Raw genomic sequence first — 6,753 nt, 5'->3', positions numbered from 1 at the left:
CGATCATTAGTGATTATGGAAGCCTAGACTAATATGGATCCGGAATAGAAAATTATCAATTAATACATCATAAGTTGTTTTAAGAATCCGAATTAGATGTAGATAATCTATCCTAATGCAAGTATTAGTAATTGCTTTCATGACTCGAACGTGTGACCTCACAAAATCAACTATAAATACAGTGCAAATAGCAGGCTGGTGCACTAAATTTCAGCTATGCATATGGTTCATAGGAATGTCTATTATATGCCGTCTTATCCTGCATTTCCGCCGAGGGAAATGTTTGAGGGTCCTATAATTAAGTTGTGAAAGGAAGGTTCACCAAAAACATGGTTCAAATAAAAAATAAATAAGGCAAGGATTTAGTTTATAAGCTAATTATTTATATCTGTATATGATTAGAGTTTGTAGTGAATGCAAATTGAAAAGACAGTACTATAACACAAAAATGGAAATTAAAGTTAGGTGAGTAAAGTTTTTGAGATTCCAGCTTTGGACTTGCTGATAATCAGAAACAGACATACACCTTTATGCATTATGGATTAATTGAGTAGCCTTTAATCAATCTTAATTAATTAGCTCCCGCCGTACTACTGATTACTAATTATTTAATTGATTGAACTCATCATGAATTAATAAAGGTCATAAGTACTTCTTTATTTTTAATCAAAGATCTCATCTCGTGTTGAGGTCCTATATGAAAAAAGGTGTCTTTGATAAGAAACCTTTAATCACCTTCAAATGACATTTCAAATTCATTGTCTCCTTTAGTCCCCTCTAATTCAACATCCCCAACGATTGACACTCCTTCTTCGAAAATTCTGACTCTGCGCGCCCTTAAACCTAAATCCCACCCCCACCCCCACACTGCCACACACACCAATCATATCATCATATATAGTGTTTTCTTTAATTACATGTAAAGATTCTTGAAAATAATATTTTGTTTTCTTGCTTACTTATCAATTACAGTAGAAAATAAGTAAGAAGCATACCTGCTTCAGAATTAATTAAGGAATTTTCTATTTGGACGTAGGATTTTAATTATTGTGATTAGTTTCACTTTTTTGGACGGTTAAAAGTTGAAGATTACACGTCATTTCTTAAGATATTGTGTTATATTTTATATAGAGATTACATAGTCTAGAACTATGGTTAAGAAAAGGGAATATTCATCTATTCAATTGAATTCAATGTCTTTACAATAAGCTCTTTTGCAAAAGAAACTTGTGTAAATGGTCACTTATTATAAATATATAGTCTTTACGGTGTGTTTGATTCGATTTTTTCTCAAGTATCAAGCAACACCGTGTTGGTTCTTTTAAATTGAAAATCAAATCAAGTAAAAAAAAATACGTTGTATTAATTATGTCTATTTGATTGAATTTTTGAAGGAACGATTAAGTTGAGTTTCAATTTTTACGTTGCTATATATTTAGGTTATATTCAATTTTTTCAAATTATTTAACTTGTAATCAGTATGACAAACTAAAGGCCGTTCCTCCTCTTTTTCTTCCTTTTCATAAATGTTGTAGTGTTGTTTATGAAATTAATGCATTATAAAGAAAAATATGATCATATAAGAATCCATGATTATGATAGACACGTACAAAAGAAAGTTACTTCGGTTAGGAAAATACGTACATTCATAGTGACTAGAATATTGGATATCTCGTATTCGAAAACTAATTGTGGACCATACAAACTTCAGATAATTTTAATTGGAATTTAATCATTTATGAATGAACACTAAATATATTTGATTGAATTTCATACATAATTATTTTAAAAAAAAACACTGATATATATGGAAAGAATGCCAACCATAATTTTGTTTAAATACATGTATCAAATGGAAGCACATGCATAGTTTAGAACTATATCTTAAATGAAGGCCCTAAAATTGGGTGATTTACAAATTACAAATATAATATTGAACTTTTGACCTTGTTTATTCTGTGTATAAACTTCAAGTTTAATAAATTTTAACTCTTTTGACTTTAAACTTTAAAGGTTTGCCCATCATCCACAACGAGCAAAATAATATTTTGGCTAAAATCAACTATATATCTGTGCATTTGATACCTAGATACAAGCCCGAGCCCGTTATTACCGAAGCAATTTATTATAACTTAATATGCATCAATATTGTTGAAGATGAAGGAAGCTAATGATTGGAACATATCAAATGAATAGGTTTAATGAAGATGGCGTGTTTACAACACTGCTGTAGAGTTAGAGTCACACTAGATTTTATTACGACTAGGATTAAATTACGATTAGGATTATAGTACAACTAAGATTAGATTATTTATAATTACATTATTATTATTATTATTATGATTATTATTATTATTATTATTATTATTATAGTAGTAATAGCCAAATAGGTATTGTAGTAGGACTCTAAGTATAGTTAACTTAGGACTCTTACAATTCTCTCCCTATATAAATAACATGTATTCAACAATTTTAATCATTAATACAATCCTTGATTTCTAGTCCTAGACGTGAGATTTCTACAAATACAAATATATTTTTACCAACTCATGAAAGAATAACACTTTATAAAAATAGAGAAAAAGGTAATCTATTACTGTATACTACTTTTCTTAAATTTTGTTATATACTATTCATAATATTTTATTCATAATATTTTGTACGATAATGAGATAAATAAAAGTATATAAGCACGACAATATATAAGCATATAACCAGGAATCTAGGATAGTTGTCTATTCATCATGAATTTTTTGAAGTAAATAAGAAAAACATTAAATCTGTGAGTCATGGTTCCATTGTATTTATGTTCATAAATTTTCAATTGTCACAATGAATACTTAGATTTATCTGTCTACTACCCTACAAACAAGCAAATCCATAATTTTGAATTTTTTTTAAGAATATAAAATTTTAATCAAAACTGTTGAATTTTATCGGTCGCAGTATAGTTAGTGCATACACCGCTGCTGAAATTGATAGGCAAGTATTTTTGGGACTCTATAATATAAGCTGATGCATTTATAAAGTTGATAACGTGTTGTCTCTTCACAAAAGCTTATTTGTACGTACTGATTAGATGTAAAACTTTTGGCTATAAATTTTCAAAAGAATTTCCCCAAAATTTAAAAAATATAAAAGAACACATAACTTAAGGATTTTTTTAGTAGAAAAGAATAGGTAATTAAATATATACACCAATAACATAAATATAGATTCAAAAAATGTGAAATTAGTTATCGTACTTCATTTCTCAAAAGTAACTTTATGTAAACATTTATATATGATGGTGTAACATTTAACTATACTATTATGGATGAAAATATATAAAAAATATTTTATGTCTTGATCATGTGTCGTATTGTTTGACATCTTTATAATTAATAATTCATTTTTCATAATAATATTTTATAATAATAGTCAAGTATTCTTTGGAATTGATTTTGTGTTATATATAGTGCATTATTTATTATTTATAATAACATTTTGTTATAGTAGTCAAAATATAGTTGGACGAACGATATTGTTTTAGGAAAATTTGATTGTATTTCAGTTGTGGGGCTCAAATATCACGCGGATTAGTCTAATCAGGGCATCTCCAACCTTAAACTTTATTTTACTCTTCAAATATAGGGTTTTCTATTTCTCCAGACAATCAACTCCAATCTAATTCTCTATTTTACTCTCTAAAAAGGAATTTTTTTCTTTCTCCTCAATATTATATTATTATTTCTATTTCATTCTTATTTTCTTATTTCATAATATAAATCATTTCTTTCTTTTTCCCAAATAATTACTTTATATAATTTTCATGTGATATAAAATTTTATTTTTTCAATTTTTTTATTTAATATAAAATTATATTTTATTTTAAATTTCTAAATAACATAAATTGCAAGAAAATATTATATAATATACAAATAATAAATAAATTCAAATAAAAGTGAAATACAATTACATAAACACTCAACTTTCAAAATTATTACGTTGCTCTCATAAATATTCTATTAATGTATTACGTAGTTCAAAATGAGTATTTTTGTCCTTAATTTTTTTATGTCTAGCTAAAAATTGTACAAACCGGAGATTTTCATCTACCATCATACCCTAATTTTTTTCCGAATAGTGCTAAATTGTGAAATGACCTATCGGATTACTAAATGATTGTTGTGCTAAATTAATTATTATGTTATGCATTGTATTGTGTTTTATCTTGTATTTAAATTATTAAGTTATGTATTGTATTTTTAAATTAAAATTTTCATCTTATCATTTTAGTTTTGTGCATTCTTTATAGTGAAAATTAATAATAAAATAAAATTATATTATTGACGAAACTTAGAAATAAAATAAAATATTTTAATTCGGGATAAAGTAGTATATATTAAATAATATTTTTTTAAAATATTATATTACATTTAAAAAGAATTATGAATATTAGATATTTAATTAATGACATTATATGTAAAATAATATGTTAATTAGAAAACAATAGAAATAATAATAAAATATTAAAAAAGTGAAATAGAGAGTGTAAATAGTAGTTCTTCAAATTTGGAGAACTACTATTCAACTTTCTAAGAATGAAGAATAGAGTCAAAAATAAAGATGGGTTGGAGTGCCCATTCTCTATTTTACCCTCCAAATATAGAGAATGGAGAGTAAAATAGAGGTGGGTTGGAGATGGTCCCATATTTCCTAATCACATAGTTACCAAAGCTATTATACATTTTATTTAATTTTAAACGGAATTAGAGTCAGACCTCTTAATAATTTCGTTTGTTCTTATATTTATTTGATTTTTATAGTAATTAGTTGTTATATATCTATGATAGCATCTATTTTTTAAATATTATTTTGACTATTATAAGCAAAATTTATCCAAAGGATTAATTTCTTATTCCTTAATGTTACAAGAAGATTAATTTAAAATCTCAAAAGATATTACTTAAATTTTTGCTAGAATATTTATATTTCATAGAAAGCCAATAAATAAGCAGACACTTTATCAAAGATCTTCGTGACTTTATTATTATCAGGAAAAAAAGTTATATCTATGAGCAGCTTTAGAAACAGTAATTTATCATCTTTATATCTACCTGAGACAGTGAGAAATAGTGATATTTTTGTCTATATAAATTTACATTTATATTAAAAAAAAGATTAGTTGGAATCTTGCTTCAATAACATTTCTTTCGAGTAAAAAATCTATCTGAAATAATATTTATACCATATAAAGGTAGAGGTAAGGCTATGTATATGCCCTACTTTCTCGTATCATCCTACTGATAGAATTACACGATATATGATATTGTTGTTAAAGATAAGTTTGAAGTTAATGTATTTTCTCCAATCTTTTATTTTTCTATGCAAAAAGGTTCAAATATATTCATGAACTATGTGAAGTGACATTTATATCCTTTTTTGATTAAAATCGGGTAATTTGTGATGCTAGTTATATTTTCTTACTAGTAAAAGGATAAAGTAGGCCAATTTTACCGCAATTATTAACGGAAGGCAAAAGAAAAGAAGAGAATTTGACCACCACTTAACCAACGGTTATACATATTATTCGTTAAATTAGACAAGATCGATTTTACCTAATACTATAGTTCAGAAGTAAATTTAAACCTTTATCGATTAGTAAATTAAATGATCCTGGCGGCTGAGACCAACTTAGCAAGTCCAGTAATATATGAAATATAAAACATGTAAACATAAAAATCTTGTTTCCAATAAACCTGACATATTGGACCTTCAATTCTGGAGAAAGAGTCTTAAAGTCTACCTTACTCATCACAAATTATGGAACAAAGTCTTATATATAGGCCCTAATGTATAGTATATACTATTTACAATATTCCACTTATATATCATGAAAGTGACAGCCAATTTTTTTTTTTTATACTTCTAGCTTCATCATCTGATTATTCATACCATATCCAACTTTCCACTAACCTATAGCTAGTCAAAATAAAGATCATGTTAAAGAATATTTCACAGTATAGTCTGACACCAATAATTGTTATTGTTTATCTTTTTGGGGTCTTCCCTCATATATTTATATTGAGATTCGATTTAATTCAAATCCAGCAGGAATTCAAATATATGAGGTTCAATTTAATTCAAATCCAGCAGGAATTCTCACAATGAGAATTAAACGCTCTCTAACAAATCAATATCATACACATGATCTTGTCAAGTGCCCTAGTTGTGAATGCACTACATCAAAAATAATTTTTAGTGACAATAAATAAAGTCTTTACGTACATTAGTTAAGTGTCATTAGATCCAATCTCGCTAAAGACTTTAGGGACATATACAAAGAGTGTTAATTGCCGCTAAAAATACATATTTATCGGCAATTAAGTTATTGTAGTTAATTGCCACTAAAAATAATTTTTTATGTAGTGATGTTCTTGCGGGAAAGACTATGCTAGAATGTATATGATTGATGGCTTGGCAGTACATATTGATCGATAAACCTATAAAAACTATGCATGCCAATTGATTAGGTGATTTTGGATTAGCTACTGAAATTTTGAGTTGTTTTACTCTATTTTTGTTATTGGTAATGACCTTGGTGAATGACTAGCCACGAATTTCGTCAAATGCTAAAATTGTTGAGAATATCATTAACTAATAAAAAGTATACTCTCTCTAATAACTTAAACTTTTAGATGAATTTCTCACCCAGCCCTACCTACCCTATGTATTCGAGGGAGAGGATGGAACCGAAAAAGACCAGGTTCC

Source organism: Solanum verrucosum, unplaced genomic scaffold (assembly GCF_900185275.1).
Source record: "Solanum verrucosum unplaced genomic scaffold, falcon-dt-bn FXZP01000280.1, whole genome shotgun sequence".
NCBI classification, from domain to species: domain Eukaryota; kingdom Viridiplantae; phylum Streptophyta; class Magnoliopsida; order Solanales; family Solanaceae; genus Solanum; species Solanum verrucosum.
The sequence above is the reverse complement of the archived record's forward strand: the minus strand, read 5'-3'. Positions refer to the sequence as shown.